This window comes from Onthophagus taurus, chromosome 3 (assembly GCF_036711975.1).
Source record: "Onthophagus taurus isolate NC chromosome 3, IU_Otau_3.0, whole genome shotgun sequence".
In the NCBI taxonomy this organism is placed as follows: Eukaryota; Metazoa; Arthropoda; class Insecta; order Coleoptera; family Scarabaeidae; genus Onthophagus; species Onthophagus taurus.
In genome coordinates this window covers 2698093-2719260 of record NC_091968.1, presented here as the reverse complement: position 1 = coordinate 2719260, position 21168 = coordinate 2698093, and the positions used below count along the sequence as shown (strand labels likewise).

Sequence of the window (21168 nt, the reverse complement as noted above, 5' to 3'; positions counted from 1 at the left end):
ATGGTGAAAATATTCTCACACGGCTAACCTCAGGTATGCACTTAGCGTAATTGCAAAGGGAGTAATGCGAGGAAAGAGAAGCGGAAGTCGCCCCGAAAGTGCTCTCTAATCCGGATCGGTAAATATAAAACGAAAAAGAAGATTCCGGGGCAAAGACAACAAATTGTAATTGCTCCAATTCACCTTAATGCTAAAACTCTTTAAAAACGTTGACCGCTCAAATTCCCTTAAAACCTTCCTGCGAACAAAACAGATGGCCAGGAATCGTTTCACCTCGATTCCGTTTTCTTCTAAGTGCTTGGCAAATAAAACGTTCATCAGCAACTACGTGCCAAGAATAAAGAGGGATGTTTCAAAATAAAAACAAAGAATTTTCTAATAATTCAATTGGAACGTATAATATGGGACTATTTGAGTTAATGAGAACGGTATGTCAAGACAAACAAGACTTAGCAATTAGTAAACCGTGCTCACCATGACATTTGCAGATTAATCGGCTGGCCTCAAATTATAATTAGTTATTCGAGATCAAAGGAATTTCTGATTAATCGTAACCCCTGTATTGATTTCCAATATGATACTCATACAATTAACGACGTCCACCTACATGTAACATTTTCTACGTAATTGAAACAATTTTCGATGTTTATAATATTGGGACTTTTAATAATATTCATTTAATTTAAAACCAAAGTTCCAATTATTTGCGTTGGAATAAAATGTAGTAACGATTTCGCTCATTTAAATGGGAAAAGCAAACCTCGATTCGAGATACACGAATTTGTAATATTTTGCGTGCTATGCCGTATATCGCGCGGCGTTTCAAAAAATTTTATTCCCCTGATGATGCTAGGTTTCGGTTATCGACCATTTCGCGCACGTTAATTAATTCATACCAAAAACACTGCACTCCAGAGAATTTCACCTATTAGAATGGCACACAATTCGTTAAAAAAGTTCGTTACGTTTTATACTTTTATTTTAATTAATATTTATCGGGTTAATTATATTTTTTTATTAATTTCTAAGAAAAATGTTTATTTAAAACGATTAAAATTTAAAGTTTTTAGATATATATGCAATAATTAAGAATGACTTTTGGACTTATCATAACCATCATAATTCCCCATTCTTCTCAAACGATCTTCTCTCGTTCAGACCATGCGGTATTCTCAAGTAGGTAGATGTAACCAAAAGATTCTAGAAACATCACAAAATGGTTCACTAATCGAGCGGTACCGAAAAGATCGACCAGGACAGTAGGAGATGATCAGGGCAGAAACTGGAAGAGAGAGGCCAGAGGCAAGGAAAGATTGCCAAGATTAGATTCGGGTTATAGTTTCAGTCTCATTCCTTGCATCCTTCTATCGATTAGTCGCTTAGGCAACCTCTTTTCTCCCATTCTAATTATAAGACCAACCCATCTTAAACGCTGGTGTCTAAGTATACTGCCAATATAAAGATTGATTGAGGTTTGAATGAGGTTGAAAATTAAGAAATGATTTATATATCAAATGAACGCTGAAACTATCTATTTTGAGATGATATATAACAATTTGCTAACACGATGCTCGCCTTAGCTTATTTTTAGACCAAAAAAATTGATGTAATTCAAAAAATCATCGTGAGTGTATTTGTGAAAATTAAGAAATGATTCACACATCAAATCGTAGCTAAAACTATCTATTTTGAGATGATACATAATAATTTGTTCGTTAAATATATGAAATTTTGAGATATCCAGAGATAACGATGCTCGCTTTAGCTTATGTTTAAACAAAAAAATGATGTAAATCAAAAAATCGTAACGAGTGTATTATTGAAAATTAAGAAGTGATTTATATATCAAATTGAAGCTAATACTATCTATTTTGAGATGATACATAATAATCTGTTTGTTGAATATATGAAATTTTGAGATATCCACAGATAACGATGCTCGCTTTAGCTTATGTTTATACAATAACTATGATGTAATTCAGAGAATCGTCGTGAGTGTATTTATGAAAATTAAGAAGTGATTTATATATTAAATTGAAGCTAAAACTGTCTATTTTGAGATTATAGCTAATAATTTGTTCGTTGAATATATGAAATTTTGAGATATCCAGAGATAACGATGCTCGCTTTAACTTATTTTTAGACAAAAAAATGATGTAATTCAAAAAATCGTCATGAGTGTGTTTATAAAAATTAAAAAGTGATTTATATCTCAAATTGAAGCTAAAAGTATCTATTTTGAGATGATACATCATAATTTGATTGTTGAATATATGAAATTTTGAGATATTCAGAGATAATGATGCTCGCTTTAACTTGCTTTTAGACAACAAAATTGATGTAATTCAAAAAATTGTCGTGGGTGTGTTTATGAAAATTAAGCAATGATTCATACATCAAATTGAAGCTAAAACTATGTATTTTAAGATGATACATAATAATTTGTTGGTTGAATATATGAAGTTTTGAGACATCCAAAGATAATGATGCCCGCTTTAACTTATTTTTAGACAAAAAAAAATGATGTAATTCAAAAAATCGTGGTGAGTGTATATCTGAAAATTAAGAAAAGATTTATATATCAAATTGAAGCTAAAACTATGTATTTTAAGATGATACATAATAATTTGTTGGTTGAATATATGAAATTTTGAGATATCCAGAGATAATGATGCTCGCTTTAACTTCTTTTTAGACAAAAAGATGGTGTACTTCAAAAAGTCGTCGCGAGTGTATTTCTGAACATTAAGAAGTGATTTATATATCAAATTGAAGCTAAAACTATCTATTTTGAGATTATAGCTAATAATTTGTTCGTTGAATATATGAAATTTTGAGATATCCAGAGATAACGATGCTCGCTTTAACTTATTTTTAGACAAAAAAATGATGTAATTCAAAAAATCGTCATGTGTGTGTTTATGAAAATAAAGCAATGATTCATACATCAAATCGAAGGTAAAACTATCTATTTTGAGATAATACATAATAATTTGTTTGTTGAATATATGAAAGTTTGAGATATCCAGAGATAATGATGCTCGCTTTAACTTGCTTTTAGACAACAAAATTGATGTAATTCAAAAAATTGTCGTGGGTGTGTTTATGAAAATTAAGCAATGATTCATACATCAAATTGAAGCTAAAACTATGTATTTTAAGATGATACATAATAATTTGTTGGTTGAATATATGAAGTTTTGAGATATCCAGAGATAATGATGTTCGCTTTATTTTATTTTTAGACAACAAAATTGTTGTAATTCAAAAAAATTGTCGTGAGTGTATTTATGAAAATTAAGCAATGATTCATACATCAAATCGAAGCTAAAACTATCTATTTTGAGATGATACATAATAATTTGTTTGTTGAATATATGAAATTTTGAGATATACAGAGATAACAATGCTCGCTTTAGCTTATGTTTAGACAATAAATATGATGTAATTCAGAGAATCGTCGTGAGTGTATTTATGAAAATTAAGAAATGATTTATATATCAAATTGAAGCTAAAACTATCTATTTTGAGATGATACATAATAATCTGTTTGTTGAATATATGAAATTTTGAGATATCCACAGATAACGATGCTCGCTTTAACTTACTTTTAGACAAAAAAATGATGTAATTCAAAAAATCGTTATGAGTGTGTTTATGAAAATTAAAAAGTGATTTATATATCAAATTGAAGCTAAAAGTATCTATTTTGAGATGATACATCATAATTTGATTGTTGAATATATGAAATTTTGAGATATCCAGAGATAATGATGCTCGCTTTAACTTCTTTTTAGACAAAAAGATGGTGTACTTCAAAAAGTCGTCGCGAGTGTATTTCTGAACATTAAGAAGTGATTTATATATCAAATTGAAGCTAAAACTATCTATTTTGAGATTATAGCTAATAATTTGTTCGTTGAATATATGAAATTTTGAGATATCCAGAGATAACGATGCTCGCTTTAACTTATTTTTAGACAAAAAAATGATGTAATTCAAAAAATCGTCATGTGTGTGTTTATGAAAATAAAGCAATGATTCATACATCAAATCGAAGGTAAAACTATCTATTTTGAGATAATACATAATAATTTGTTTGTTGAATATATGAAAGTTTGAGATATCCAGAGATAATGATGCTCGCTTTAACTTGCTTTTAGACAACAAAATTGATGTAATTCAAAAAATTGTCGTGGGTGTGTTTATGAAAATTAAGCAATGATTCATACATCAAATTGAAGCTAAAACTATGTATTTTAAGATGATACATAATAATTTGTTGGTTGAATATATGAAGTTTTGAGATATCCAGAGATAATGATGTTCGCTTTATTTTATTTTTAGACAACAAAATTGTTGTAATTCAAAAAAATTGTCGTGAGTGTATTTATGAAAATTAAGCAATGATTCATACATCAAATCGAAGCTAAAACTATCTATTTTGAGATGATACATAATAATTTGTTTGTTGAATATATGAAATTTTGAGATATACAGAGATAACAATGCTCGCTTTAGCTTATGTTTAGACAATAAATATGATGTAATTCAGAGAATCGTCGTGAGTGTATTTATGAAAATTAAGAAATGATTTATATATCAAATTGAAGCTAAAACTATCTATTTTGAGATGATACATAATAATCTGTTTGTTGAATATATGAAATTTTGAGATATCCACAGATAACGATGCTCGCTTTAACTTACTTTTAGACAAAAAAATGATGTAATTCAAAAAATCGTTATGAGTGTGTTTATGAAAATTAAAAAGTGATTTATATATCAAATTGAAGCTAAAAGTATCTATTTTGAGATGATACATCATAATTTGATTGTTGAATATATGAAATTTTGAGATATTCAGAGATAATGATGCTCGCTTTAACTTATTTTTAGACAAAAAAAATTGATGTAATTCAAAAAATCGTCGTGAGTGTATATCTGAAAATTAAGAAGTGATTTATATATCAAATTGAAGCTAAAACTATGTATTTTAAGATGATACATAATAATTTGTTGGTTGAATATATAAAGTTTTGAGATATCCAAAGATAATGATGCTCGCTTTAGCTTATTTTTAGACAAAAGAAATTGATGTAATTCAAAAAATCGTCGTGAGTATATTTCTGAAAATTAAGAAGTGATTTATTTATCAAATTGAAGCTAAAACTATGTATTTTAAGATGATACATAATAATTTGTTGGTTGAATATATGAAGTTTTGAGATATCGAGAGATAACGATGTTAGCTTTAGCTTATGTTTAGACAAAAAATATGATGTAATTCAAAAAATCGTCGTGAGTGTATATATGAAAATTAAGAAGTAATTTATATATCAAATTAAAGCTAAAACTATCTATTTTGAGATTATACATAATATCTTGTTCGTTGAATATAGCTTTAGCTTATTGTTAGGAAAAAAAATGGATGTAATTCTAAAAATCGTCGTGAGTGTATTTATGAAAATTAAGCAATGATCAAACCGAAGCTAAAACTATATATTTTGAGATAAGAAAGAAGAACCATCACAGATCCCCTTCTTCTCATACGATCTTCCCTCATTTAGACCATGCAGTATTCTCAAGTAGGTAAATATAACCAAAAGATTCTAGAAGCATAACAAAATGGGGATGATCGGTGGCAGAAACTGAAAGAGAGAGGCCAGAGACAAGGAAAGATTGGAAGGAGGCCAAGATTAGATTTGTGTTATAGTCTCTTAGGCAATTTCTTTTCTCCCATTCCAATTATATGACCAACCCATCTTAAACGCTGGTGTATAAGTATACTGCCAATATGAAGATTGATTGAGGTTTGTTTTTCTGAACATGGTGTGATTTCAAGAACAAAATGATTCTTGCTTGTTTTTTAATCTCATCATAGCCTGGTACTCATGAAAGATGTCTCCAATTACTGACCTATTTCATTGTATTTTAAGACAAAAGAATGATATAATTCAAAAAATCATCGCGCGTGTATTTATGAAAGTTAAGAAATGATTTATGTATCAAATTAAAGCTGAACCTATCTATTTTGAGATGATACATAATAATTTGTTTGTTGAATGTATGAAATTTTGAGATATCCAGAAATAACGATGCTCGCTTTAGCATATGTTTAGATAAAAAAAAATGATGTAAATCAAAAAATCATTGAGAATGTATTTTTGAAAATTAAAAAGTGATTTATATATAACAAATTGAAGCTAAAACTATCTATTTTGAGATGATACATAATAATTTCTTTGTTGAATATATGAAATGTTCAGATATCCAGAAATAATGATGCTCGCTATAGCCTATTTTTAAGCAAAAAAATTTAAGCAATTCAAAAAATCGTAGTTGTGTATTTAGGAAAATTAAGCAATGATCAAATCGAAGCTAAAACTAGCTATTTTGAGATAAGAAAGAAGAACCATCATAGATCCCCTTCTTCTCATACGATCTTCCCTCATTCAGACCATGCAGTATTCTCAAGTAGGTAGATGTATCATCACAAAATGGTTAACTAAGCGAGGACGCTAAAGAGATGATCGGGGGCAGAAAATAGAAGAGAGCGGCCTGAAACAAGGAAAGATTGGAGAGAGGTCAAGATTAAATTCGTGTTATAGTCTCAGTCTCACTCCTTGCATCCTTCTACCGATGAGTCGCTTAGGCAATCTCTTTTCTCCCATTCTAAGTATATGACCAACCTATCTTAAACGCTGGTGTCTACGTATACTGCCAATATGAAGATTGATTGAAGTTTGTTTTTCTCAACATGATGTGATTTCAAGAACAAAACTATTTTTTAATCTTATGATGGCCTAGTACTCATGAAAGATGTCTTCAATTACTGACCTATTTCATTGTGTTTTCAAACCTGACCAAGCTCTTCGAAGCAATAAGATAAATCCCTCTGTCACAACATGGGTTTGTGGAGGAACGGTCAACCGTGCTAAATTTGAAGCCATTTGTATCACACGTAATAAATGATTTGGGCTTACCCTCAACCATGAATTAACAATAACATTATTTATGTATTTATCAGTATTATAATTAAATAATTATACTAAACGTAATAATAAGATTTAATTAGGTTGATGTAAATTAAATTTATTGACCTGAAAAATAAAGAAGTTACCTTTCATAGTCGAAGGGCACCAAGATATAAATCTCTGACAGCTCGGGGTATTGTAGTGTTGATGCGTTAATGGTGTGTAATGCATTATCCGGAACTGCAAGCTGCTTGTTTCACAGGCAGTTGATAAATGGCTTAACTCATACAGAGCAAGTAGACGGTAACATAGCCCTTTATACAGGAAAGGGAAGTAACAAAATTGGAATGCAAAAAATACATATTAAATTTTAATTAATAACATTTTCGTGTCATCAAATATCATATTTCAACAATTTTTTTTAACATCCACCGTCAGTTGCAGGTGGTTTCCATAAATTCATGCCCTCACCTCTCCGAAAGCTCGCATCAGATAAAATCAATATCAAAAATAAAGGTGTACTTTTTATATTATTTTATTTAATTTCACTACACATTTCTGGATGTATTTTCATGTTAAAACGTTTCTGTTCCGCCAAAACGCCTTTCTGACATTTTCATGATAAACAATGAGAAGCGGCTACATCAAGCGCACAAACGAGAAGTTTCGTGATAAATGACGATATCACATCCGCGCCTACGAGAGGAGGGCTTTTGTCTGCGTCTTTTTGATAAAGACGACGTGAACTTTGGACGAGTTTCGGATGATGGAGAAATGGAAAAAGAGAGGGATAGGGCGGAAATGTACTGCGACAATTTCTGTGCCATCCAGAGTATAACTCCTCGAAAAGTAACTTTCATTTGTGGATATATCCTTATTGATCGTTCCTGTGTCCAGACAGAACATGAAACGTCCAGAACTTTGGGCACAAAGGGCTACGTGATGAAATGCTAAGAATAAATCATGATATATTGAAATTCTTTTTTATGTGTTAACTTAATTGTTATTTATGTATCTTTGAAAAAAAAGCATCATCTATTATGTAAGTAAATCGAAACTTTAAACTTGACGAACAACGTTAACTTAGATTGTTCAACTTAGATTAACTCATTAAGCTGATTGATGGTTTTTGTACTGAAACGTGAATGATTTGGAGTAATTTTACTTGTTAAAGTTGTAATCTTATCTTACTTACCGAAAACTTTTAGCTGGAATCTACATAAAATAAAAAGTAATTTAAGAAAATTAATTATAAATTTTAATCTTTACCACTATAAAAAAAATCAATATTTACTTTTGTTTCAAAAGTGTTCATAATACGAAAAACTTTGGATTATTATCGTTATTGCTTTTTAAACTTTTTCATGCACCCTTAAAGTTTCTATTCTGTCCGCTTTTTGTAACGATCGGGCGTCGTCGTTTCATTTCGTTACGTTTCGAAAAGTTTTAGTTCGTACTAAAATTCTCGGTGAAGCCCTGCTTTTGACGGTTTCGTTGACACGGGCTACGTTGAAATCATTTCATCCGGAAAGTTTCATCTCCACATATTGGTATCAGTTTGAGATTTTACCGAAATAAAATCTTTTTCAAACTTCTATGTGTATGTTAAATAAATTTCTTAAAGCTTTTATAGTAATACGTGCAACACAACTTAGTTTATAGGGTATTAGCATTTTATTGCCATGAAAAGCCCTCGGCCCAGTCAAGCAAACTCTCGGTTATTGCTACAACAATAATTATGCGCATTTAAAATTAGGTAACACAGTCTCAGAGAAGTCCTTCGTAGGTCGAGACGTCTCCGGATAAATCCTTTGTGGGAGGAGAGGGAACTTTAGCCACGTAGTTTACCCCTTTTGTTCGCAACAAAAAGCTCGGACGTTTATCGGAGTGAAATGCATTGCTTTCGATGTCAATACGAAAGAATTATTTAATGGCTTTCCGATTGTTATTTATTTTTTTTCTTCTTTTGTTACATTGTCGTTTAGACATGGTAAAGTTCAGGAATGCTTTTTATGAATAGTAAAAAGTAAGAATACCGCAGCTTCTTTCACTCCTTCCTCGGGTGTCAAACTGAATAGGTGATCACAGGATGTCCCACGTTCGCTTCACCCGCGACGACAACTGTCTACTAGACGTTCGTCCTGCAACAATTCACTTTAAATTCCATCCACATCCCTCGCCGAACTCCAATATGTAACATCGCGGTTTCACGATCCCTCCCAACGAAGGTTCTTTGCCTTCGCCAAGTGCGTGGCCGCTATATTGGCAATATGTTCAGCAACCGAGCGAGAACTCCAAAGATACCTCGAGATATGCCTGAGTTTGGCGTCAACGGCCTGGATATTTTTCCTGCCTCAGGTGAAGACGCGGGCAATGATGCGTTTATCTTTCTCCCGGATGTACTCTTCTCATATTTCATGCGGTGTCAGTGGAGATTCGTAACATGCCGATGCTTTCCCGCGTTTCAAAGATGGAACGCCACGGATCGGTATTTTTAATACATACATGTCAAAGAACGTGCCAAAGTGTATTTATATTGATATCGAATATCTCTTACATAGGGATACGGTAACATTTTCAGATTGATTTAGCAAATATGATGTAGAAAATCTAAATGTTATCTCAACTCAATACAAACCGCAAATAATTAATATTAATATTATAATAATTAATATTATTATATATTATTCAGTAGCGCTAACTTAGGAGACACAACAAAATTTGTGTAAGAAGTATCTATAAAACAGATATTACAAAAAGAAATTGAAAATAAAACCGGTAGCAGTAAACGTTTACTTTGTGAGAGCCTGGTGTTATCAGATTTTAACTATGGGAACATGTTGTACTCCTCTTTTCTATCTAAACGTATAGCTCAAAAAATACAAAAAGTACAAAATTCATGTCTGCGACTAATTTTTGGTATAAGGCGACGAGAGCACATTAGTCACAAGTTGATTGAAATAAGCTGGTTAAATATGATCAACCGCAGAAAACTACATTGCGCAACAGCTTATTTCAATATTATAACGACAGGTCGACCACCCTACCTTCGCCGGAAGATACGGTACAGGACGGACGTGCACACCCTCAATATTAGGTTTAAGGAAACTCTCACACCACCCATTCACAAACGTCAATTTTTTAAAAAATGCAATTCTTACCAAATTTCAAAACTGGTTAACGAGATTTCTGGTTCTGTAGGACTGTGCACGTCCGTTGCATTACTTAAACGTCGATATAGGGCAGCCTTGTTTTCGGCTCAATGCACCTTTCAGGGTTACCGATGATGTTAATACCTCAGCTCTGCCGTATCTGCCGTATTTGCGCATAAATTCTCTCTTGTTCGTGTTTTCTTTCTCTTTTCATGTTCTTTTCTGTTTTGTCTATGTTTATGTTTATTATTTTTAAGGGGGTGATTGTGGAAGAACGATATGAGACTATCAAACATCACCTTTTGTTCATAAATTTAGATATGTAAATTTTTTTGTATTTTCAATAATATGTACCTATATCGAGTTCTGTGAACAATAAACTTGTTTATTATTATTATTAAAATGGAATGGCAAGAGAAGATCGAGACTAGAGAACGACTGTAAATGCAAGAAGAGGGCTAAACAGAGAAGGTAAATACTGAAATTAGGCTGGTAATAGAAGAAAAACACTGAATAGGAAACAGGAAAGACTAGATCTAAACTGATAACAGAAGAAAGACACTTGACAGAGATTGAAAAACTAAAAAGAAATTGGGTAAAAAGATGCAAACTGGAAAGAGACTGTAAATACAAAAATAGGACTAGAGAAGGAATTTGAAAACAGAAGACAGAGGTTAGAAATGACAAGAAAGTGACTATACAGAGAAAGTTCTTGCTTCAGCTTATGTTTAGACAGAAAAAATTATATAATTCAAAAAATCGTCTTGAGTGTATTTATGAAAATTAAGACATGATTTATATATCAAATTAAAATTAAAAGTATCTATTTTGAGATGATACATAATAATTTGTTTGTTGAATATATGAAATTTTGAGATATCCAGAGGTAACCATGCTCGCTTTAGCTTATTTTTAGACACAAAAATTGGTGTAATTCAAAAAATCATCGTGAGTGTATTTCTGAAAATTAAGAAGTGATTTATATATCAAATTAAAGCTGAAACTATCTATTTTGAGATGATATATAATAATTTGTTCGTTGAATACATGAAATTTTGAGATATCCAGAGATAACGATGTTCGCTTTAGCTTATGTTTAGACAAAAATATGCTGTAATTCAAAAAATCGTTGCGAGTGTATTTATGAAAGTTAATAAGTGATTTATATATCAAATTAAACCTAAAACTATCTATTTTGAGATGATACATAATAATTTGTTTGTTAAATATATGAAATTTTGAGATATCCAGAGGTAACCATGCTCGCTTTAGCTTATGTTTGGACAAAAAAATGATGTAATTTAAAAAATCGTCGTGAGTGTATTTATGAAAATTAAGAAATGATTTATATATCAAATTAAAGCTGAAACTATCTATTTTGAGATGATACATAATAATTTGTTCGTTGAATATATGAAATTTTGAGATATCCAGAAATAACGATGCTCGCTTTAGCTTATTTTTATACACAAAAATTGATGTAATTCAAAAACTGATAGTGAGTGTATTTATGAAAATTAAGAAGTGATTTATATATCAAATTAAACCTAAAACTATCTATTTTGAGATAATACATAATAGTTCGTTGAATATATGAAATTTTGAGATATCCAGAAATAACGATGCTCGCTTTAGCTTATGTTTAGACAAAAAATATGATATAATTTAAAAAATCGAAAATTAAGAAATGATTTATATATCAAATTAAAGCTAAAACTATCTATTTTGAGATGATACATAATAATTTGTTTGTTGAGTATATGAAATTTTGAGATATCCAGAGACAACGATGTTCCCTTTAGCTTATTTTTAGACAAATAAAATCATGTAATTCAAAAAATCGTCGTGAGTGTATTTTTGAAAATTAAGAAATGATTTATATATCAAATTAAAGCTGAAACTATCTATTTTGAGATGATATATAATAATTTGTTCGTTGAATACATGAAATTTTGAGATATCCAGAGATAACGATGTTCGCTTTAGCTTATGTTTAGACAAAAATATGCTGTAATTCAAAAAATCGTTGCGAGTGTATTTATAAAAATTAATAAGTGATTTATATATCAAATTAAACCTAAAACTATCTATTTTGAGATGATACATAATAATTTGTTCGTTGAATATACGAAATTTTGAGATAGCCAAAGATAGTGATGTTCGCTTTAGCTTATTTTTAGACAAATAAAGTCATGTAATTCAAAAAATCGTCGTGAATGTATTTCTGAAAATTAAGAAGTGATTTATATATCAAGTTAAAGCTAAAACTATCTATTTTGAGATGATACATAATAATTTGTTCGTTGATTATATGAAATTTTGAGATATCCAGAGGTAACCATGCTCGCTTTAGCTTATGTTTAGACAAAAAATATGATATAATTTAAAAAATCGTCGTGAGTGTATTTATGAAAATTAAGAAATGATTTATATATCAAATTAAAGCTGAAACTATCTATTTTGAGATGATATACAATAATTTGTTCGTTGAATACCTGAAATTTTGAGATATCCAGAGATAACTATGTTTGCTTTAGCTTATGTTTAGACAAAAATATGCTGTAATTCAAAAAATCGTTGCGAGTGTATTTATGAAAGTTAATAAGTGATTTATATATCAAATTAAACCTAAAACTATCTATTTTGAGATGATACATAATAATTTGTTCGTTGAATATATGAAATTTAGAGATATCCAGAAATAACGATGCTCGCTTTAGCTTATTTTTATACACAAAAATTGATGTAATTCAAAAACTGATAGTGAGTGTATTTATGAAAATTAAGAAGTGATTTATATATCAAATTAAACCTAAAACTACCTATTTTGAGATGATACATAATAATTTGTTTGTTGAATACATGCAATTTTGAGATATCCAGAAATAACGATGCTCGCTTTAGCTTATGTTTAGACAAAAAATATGATATAATTTAAAAAATCGTCGTGAGTGTATTTATGAAAATTAAGAAATGATTTATATATCAAATTAAAGCTAAAACTATCTATTTTGAGATGATACATAATAAGTTGTTTGTTGAGTATATGAAATTTTGAGATATCCAGAGACAACGATGTTCCCTTTAGCTTATTTTTAGACAAATAAAATCATGTAATTCAAAAAATCGTCGTGAGTGTATTTTTGAAAATCAAGAAATGATTTATATATCAAATTAAAGCTGAAACTATCTATTTTGAGATGATATATAATAATTTGTTCGTTGAATACATGCAATTTTGAGATATCCAGAGATAACGATGTTCGCTTTAGCTTATGTTTAGACAAAAATATGCTGTAATTCAAAAAATCGTTGCGAGTGTATTTATGAAAATTAAGAAGTGATTTATATATCAAATTAAACCTAAAACTATCTATTTTGAGATGATACATAATAATTTGTTCGTTGAATATATGAAATTTTGAGATATCCAGAGACAATGATGCTCGCTTTAGCTTATTTTTAGATAAAAAAATTGATGTAATTCAAAAAATCATCGTGAGTGTATTTATGAAAATTAAGAAGTGAAATTTTGAGATACCAGAGATAATGATGCAAACTGGAAAAAGACTGTAAATACAGCAATAAGAGTGGAGAAGGAAGTTAAAGACAGAAGAAAAGGTTAGTGATCGGGGAAAAAAGAGTGAATAGAAAGTGGAATGATAAGAAATCGACTGGTAATCGAAAAAGGAAACTGGGAAAAGGTTAGTAAGAGAAAATGAAACTGAGCAGATAAAGGGAGGTTAGAAATGACAAGAAGGTGACTATATAAGGTGCCAGAGACTAGAATTACTAAAAGAAGACTGGTATAAGAAGACTCAATACTATGTATTGAAATAGAAAAAGACTGGATACACAAGAACGAGATTGCTAACAGCAGAAGAAGACTTAGCAAAGACTAGAAAATGAAACAGAAACTGATCAGAGAGAAAGAAGATTGGAACGACACTTTCCAGGTAAGAAAAAGACTGCACAGGGAAGAATATGAATGGAAAGGGAGTAATAATAGAAGAAAAACTTGGACAGATTTTATTTATCTATTATTTCATCTATTTTCCTATTTTCTATGTTTTAACACTTCTGTGGTAGGTGATTTTCTTAAATGCTTTGTGCTTTTTCTCATTATATAATGTTATAAAACAGAGTGATAACATTAATATAGAAAATTACGATAATTTATTATCATGAATTCTCTATTAAGATATCAAGTGTACAATGGCTTTATTAAAGTAATCCGACGCAAATGAGCCTTTTATTCTCGGGGAAATTATGTGTATTGTACACGCGATAATAGATAATGCAACGCTTGTAAATAGAGCAACGCTGTGATGGCATGAAAATTGAATTTTCGATTATGTTGTATTGAATAGAAATTATATGGGTGCAAAAGTCTTCATGTTTTCTAGTTCGATTTTAGCTTGGAATCCGGTTTATTTCACCCGCCCTTTTCATTTTTATGCAATTATTATCTCGTCAATCACTTCGTTGGTTGTCGAGGAAAGAGGATTCTCAAATTTTAATTATGTAGGGATTTAATCTAAAAAAAATCATATTTATGGTAGTACCACTTACTTTAGTATTGTGAACACAACGTCTGCAATTTCCTCAACGATTACTTATGTAAACTGCCATCTACTCATCACAAATCTTCTAACCGTTAGTTTGAAGTCCTTGTTACATCTAACCAGGCAAGATCAACGCCTACAAATTAGCAACATCTTGTCTCCCTTCTCCCATCTCACTTCCCTTAATGTTCTCCATCGAAATTTGCCGGTCGACATTTACCAAGTGTAAATTGAATGTATCTCGTACGAGTTTAGCGGCGCGGTGGGCGAGGTCTTAGAGCGCCGAAGAACACGGTCCGGGGTTAATTTTATGTGCACCATCGTCTAAATCAAGTTAGAGAAGCGGGATCTCTCCCTCGCGGCCGATTTTGGGGCGTCGTCGTCGTCGTCAGTAAGGGGATGCGTAGTGGGGACGTCGTTATCGCCAACTGTTGGCATTTGCATAGCTGGTCTCATCGCCGGTAATTATAATTTCGTCTGCCGGTGACGACCGCTTTTTGCTCTCTGCCTTTTGCCTACCCCAACCCCCTTTCGGCCTTTCGACCCCATACCGACATAGGAGAAACGTTGCACTTCAACGGATAAGTTTAATTAAAAACTACTGGCTTGAAAATCAAGGGTTTTGCAGACTGTTTCTATTATTTTAGTAATGGTGTTACTTCTTTGAAGCAGATTAAAAAATTTCAATTTTACAAGCTAATAAGCAGAGATGAGAGAGAGAAAGAGAGAATCGTGTTAAAGTTGTAGAAACAGTGGAGTGTCTTCTGTCGTAAACGGTTAACGACGTATTTTCTAAGACTACACGTCCCTTAGGAAAAGTTAAGTGCGCGAAACGAAGGCGTCGGTCGCAATGTACACCACTCTCAACCGAAACGAGGATCCAACATCAAACCCGGAAGGTGTCCGATAGAACGCAGCACAAAGGTTTACGATCTTAGGCGAATTGACCAATTGCGGCCTTATCATCCATTTACGACCATGCTTTGTTTGAAACGTAACCGTAATCAATGTGCTATGAACATTTTATTGGTGGAAATTAAAAAAAAATAATTTAACCTTTGAGCGAGCGCGCTGTCATAAAATTTATGACAATTTTCGTTTTTATAATACAGGGTGTTTCATAATATATGCGCAGGAGTTCATAATGTAACTTACTGTATAACTTACCCTCTCTTAATTGGTCAACACTTTCAACTGATAAAATCTAACCAATTAAGTTTGGGAGATCGCGATGGCCAAGGGTGCGGACCTCCTCGACCGATCCAACGGTCTGGGTATTCGTCGTCCAAGTATTGGCGAGCAACCAAACTGAAGTGAGCCGAAGCTCTATCATGCATAAAGTACATGTTTTGTCTTACTCGAAGCGGTACATCTTCCAGCAGTTCCGACAGTACTTCTTCTAGAAATTGTGGATAATCTGCACCATTTAATCTGTTCGGTAAAAAATGTGGGCCTATCAAATGATCACCGACGATGGCAGCCCAAACATTTACGGAAAATTGTTGCTGATGATTCGGCTCCAAACTCAGGATTTTGAGCTATTTTGTCTTGCATCCATGTACAAATAGCCAATCTTGACTGAAAATCTCTTGGCAATAAGGCTTGTACTCTTTGGATATGGTAGGGATACAAAAGTTGCTTTTTCAAAATTCTCCAAACCATCGAGTGAGATAGGTTTAAGTTGTGAGCAATTTTTCTAGTACTTGTAGTCGGATTTTCATCAATTTCGTTGAGGACAGCCCCTTCTACTTGGGGATTTGCAACTTCCATAGGCCGCCCATTATCAGCAGTATTTCTTTTAAAACTTCCATTTTCCCATAGTCGTTGGTGAATGCATAGAAGCAAGCTATGGTGTGATACTGGGCGATCAGGATGTCTTTCTTGATACAACCGTCTTGCTTCTGCGGAATTACCGCACACCATTCCGTAAAGGTAGTGCATTTCGCACATTTCAGCGTTTGTGTAATTCATTTTTAATTTCGTAATACAAGTTTACTTTTGCAGGTACAAATATATGTATTTATAAAAGATTCTAAAACAATTAATAAATCATTATTAAATAATATTGAGTAAATTAAAAAAGGTGCTGCTACTAAAAAAAGCTTACAATGTAGCTTACAAGTCGAGGTCGATTGCGACCGAGGCGCTACAATTGATAGAATAATACTAGAATATTCGCCAAGACATATTGCAACGCTTCGGCTTAATTATGCAAAAATATACTTTACTCGTTCAAATTTAAACCGACCTAGATTATATCACGACATTACAATATTAACAATGATATATTGCAGCGTATCGATCCCATATGACCTTGGGTCAACAAGAATGGAGAAGCTATGGTCGGTTTAATCATACAAAAGCATATATTCTTGGTTGTAACCTATGCCGATGTCGCTTGCGGCCGAGGCATTATAGTTTATATCAAAACATTACGATATTAACAATGCTATATTGCAGCATATTAACCACATGACCTTGGGTTAGCTAGAATGGACTGAATAATACAAATGAATATATTCTTGGATCAAATCTAAGCCGAGGTCGCTTGCGGCCGATGCGCTATAATTGATACAACAATACTACAATATAAGTCAAGACATATAGCAACGGTTTGGCTTAACTATGAAAAAATGTAGTCAAATCTAAGCCGAGGTCGCTTGCGGCCGAGGCATTATAGTTTATATCACAACATTACAATATTAACAATGATATTTTGCAGCGTATCGATCCCACATGACCTTGGTTTAGCTATAATGGAGAAGCTATGGTCGGCTTAATCATACAAATGCATATATTCTTCAAAAACGTAACTGAAAAATGTCAGATTCCTTTAAAGCAAATATTCTTTGTTCAAACCTAAGCCGAGGTCGCTTGCGGCCGAGGCATTATAGCTTATACCACAACATTACAATATTAACAGTGATATATTGCAGCATATCGATCCCATGTGACCTTGGTTTAGCTAGAATGGAGAAGCTATGGTCGGCTTAAAAAACGTCAGATTCCTTTAAAGCACATATTTTTGGTTCTAACCTAAGCCGAGGTCGCTTGCGGCCGAGGCATTATATCTTATACCACAACATTACAATATTAACAGTGATATATTACAGCATATCGATCCCATGTGACCTCGAGTTCGCTAGAATGGAGAAACTAATGTCGACTTAACCATACAAAAGCATATATTCTTTGTTCAAACCTAAGCCGAGGTCGCTGGCGGCCGAGGCATTATAGCTTATACTACAACATTACAATATTTACAGTGATATATTGCAGCGTATCAATCCCACGTGACCTCGTGTTCGCTAGAATGGAGAAACTATGGTCGGCTTAATCATACAAAAGCATATATTCTTGGTTGAAACCTAAGCCGAGATCGCTTGCGGCCGATGCATTATATCTTATACCACAACATTACAATATTAACAATGATATATTGCAGCATATCGATCCCACGTGACCTTGGTTTAGCTAGAATGGAGAAGCTATGGTCGGCTTAATCATACAAATGCATGTATTCTTCAAAAACGTAACTGAAAAAACGTCAGATTCCTTTAAAGCATATATTCTTGGTTCAAACCTAAGCCGAGATCGTTTGCGGCCGAGGCGCTATAATTGATACAACAATACTACAATATTAGCCAAGATATATTGCAACGCTTCGGCTGAATTATGTAAAAATGTACTTTACTCGTTCAAATCTAAGGCGAGGTCGCTTACGACCGATGCGTTACAGTTTATACCACAACATTACAACATTACTAATGTGTCCTGGCTAATATTGTATCGCTGTTATATTAACTATAATGCCTCAACCGCAAGCGACACGGTTTAAGTTGGAACGAAAAATATATATTTTTGCATAATCAAGCCGAAGTCCATTTTAATTTAACCAAGGTCACGTGAGATCGATACGCTGCACTTTATATTTGCTAATATTTATTTAGATTGCGACCTGGGGTAAAGTTTACTGGAAACAATTGTTATTTTGACAGGAGGTAGCTTTTGTTATAAAACTTAAAATAAATTATACAATTTTTTACACAAACGCTGAAATGTGCGAAATGCGTTACCTTTATGGTTTGGAGAATTTTGAAAAGACAATTTTTGTATCATTTTTTCATTTTCTTTATTTTGCAATTATGAAGTTAACGCTTGCTTTTGTTACTTGTTCTAACGTATACATAAATTTTGTTTAATTATAAAATAAAATTTTTATTTCAAAGAATTGACCACGTTTTTCAACATAACAGTTGATTTTTCTAGAAAACGGTCAACTTTAGAGCTCATGACCTACAGTACCTTTTTTGTGTAGAAAACATTGACGGTTTAAATGGGCGTTTCAAAACCGTACTTTTTCCAGTGGCGTAGAAGTTGGGAAGAAAGACGACCTCTTCAAAATCTTCACCAATTATGACTTTCAAAAAATTTTTTCTCGCATAAAACTTAGCTTATTATGAGTAGAAAATGCTTACAAAAACTGTATCTCGAAAATGGTGCATTTTAGAAAGTAAGTTGATAGAAACTTTTTTCAAATTTTTAGACAAGCTGTCACAGCCTGAAGTCCTGCACTGTATTATGAATTTGAAAGGATTTAACGCTAAAGTATTCATGTAACTATGTATTTAGAACATGTTGTTTTTATGGCAAACACATTAATTGCTGATGTATAAGGCCGTATTTATATTATGGGATGTATTAAGGGATATAAATGTAGTATAAACAGGTTTTGAGTGATACATGAAGGTTTCGGATCGTTTGCACATTTTTGAAAAATACAGGTCCGTAATGAAAATTTTGTCGGAATCGAAATTTTTAAATTTTTGCTAGTTAATATAAGATATCACTATCTTGCATATTCTAATTGAACTAACACTAGACCTAGAACTAGAAACATTCGGATTTAGCCGCACGTCTCTCAAGACAGCTAAACCCGAATGATTCTATATAGTTCTAGGTCTTGTGTTAGTTCTAGTAACAGTGCTAGTGCAAAACTAGAACTAACACTAGACCTAGATCTAGAAACATTCGGATTTAGCCGCACGTCTTTCAAGACGGCTAAACCCGAATGATTCTAGTTCTAGGTCTTGTGTTAGTTCTAGTAACAGTGCTAGTGCAACACTAGAACTAACACTAGACCAAGATCTAGAAACATTCGGATTTAGCCGCACGTCTCTCAAAACGGCTAAACCCGAATGATTCTAGTTCTAGGTCTTGTGTTAGTTCTAGTGACAGTGCTAGTGCAAAACTAGAACCAACACTAGACCTAGATCTAGAAACATTCGGATTTAGCCGCACGTCTCTCAAGACGGCTAAACCCGAATGATTCTAGTTCTAGGTCTTGTGTTAGTTCTAGTAACAGTGCTAGTGCAAAACTAGAACTAACACTGGACCTAGATCTAGAAACATTCGGATTTAGTCGCACGTCTCTCAAGACAGCTAAACCCGAATGATTCTAGTTCTAGGTCTTGTGTTAGTTCTAGTGACAGTGCTAGTGCAAAACTAGAACTAACACTAGACCTAGATCTAGAAACATTCGGATTTAGCCGCACGTCTCTCAAGACGGCTAAACCCGAATGATTCTAGTTCTAGGTCTAGTGTTTGTTCTAGTTTTAGTTCAATAAAAATATGCAACATAGTGATTTCTTATGCTAACTAGCGCTAACTATGCTATGTCTGAAGACGCACGGCTAAACCCGAAACTTTCTAGTTCTAGGTCTAGTGTTAGTTCTAGTTTTACAGTAGCACTATCACTAGAACTAATACAAGACCTAGAACTAGAATCATTCGGGTTTAGCCGTCTTGAGAGACGTGCGGCTAAATCCGAATGTTTCTAGTTCTAGGTCTAGTGTTAGTTCTAGTTTTACACTAGCATTATCACTACAACTAACACAATACTTAGCAGTGCGTTTCTTAAGACGGACGAAAACTCAAAATTGTTATAAGGACGTCACCTTTTTCCAAGCAAACCTTTTCCTCTGCCAAACTACCCAATGCCTGTACTATTAAGCTATGTTGCATTTTATGTGGGACAGTGCAAGTGCACAGTAGTTTCGTAACTATGGTTACTACATTCATATATTGTGACTTATATGAAATTCTAGATATGTAGTTTGTAATGTTGTTAGATTTCAAAAATTAATCGATTTCAGTTTATGTTTTTAACAATTGTTTAATATGAATTAAATATTTTTACTCTAGCAAAATGTGTGATTTAACTGTTTTATTAAAAATAACGTAATAATTATTAATACGGACCTAATGTCTTAAAATTTATGACACGCTCCCACTCGTGTTATAAAATCGGACGCGTTCGCTTGAAGGTTAAAGTAAATTTGTGTACCGCATTATAGTTGATATTTTATTCAATTTTCTGGAAAATGAAACGTACCGATATAGCGCATAGATGCTGGAATAAAATGTAAATTGGTAACCAAACGAGCGCGTCCCGATCGTATAAGGAAGTGATGG

General features: G+C 32.4%; 1 protein-coding gene across 2 annotated transcripts in view; it reads left to right on the top strand.

The window, feature by feature from the left end:
- Positions 1–21168, top strand: part of LOC111423975 (lachesin-like) — a 210746-nt gene that overhangs the window by 151772 nt on the left and 37806 nt on the right. The window lies entirely within an intron of this gene.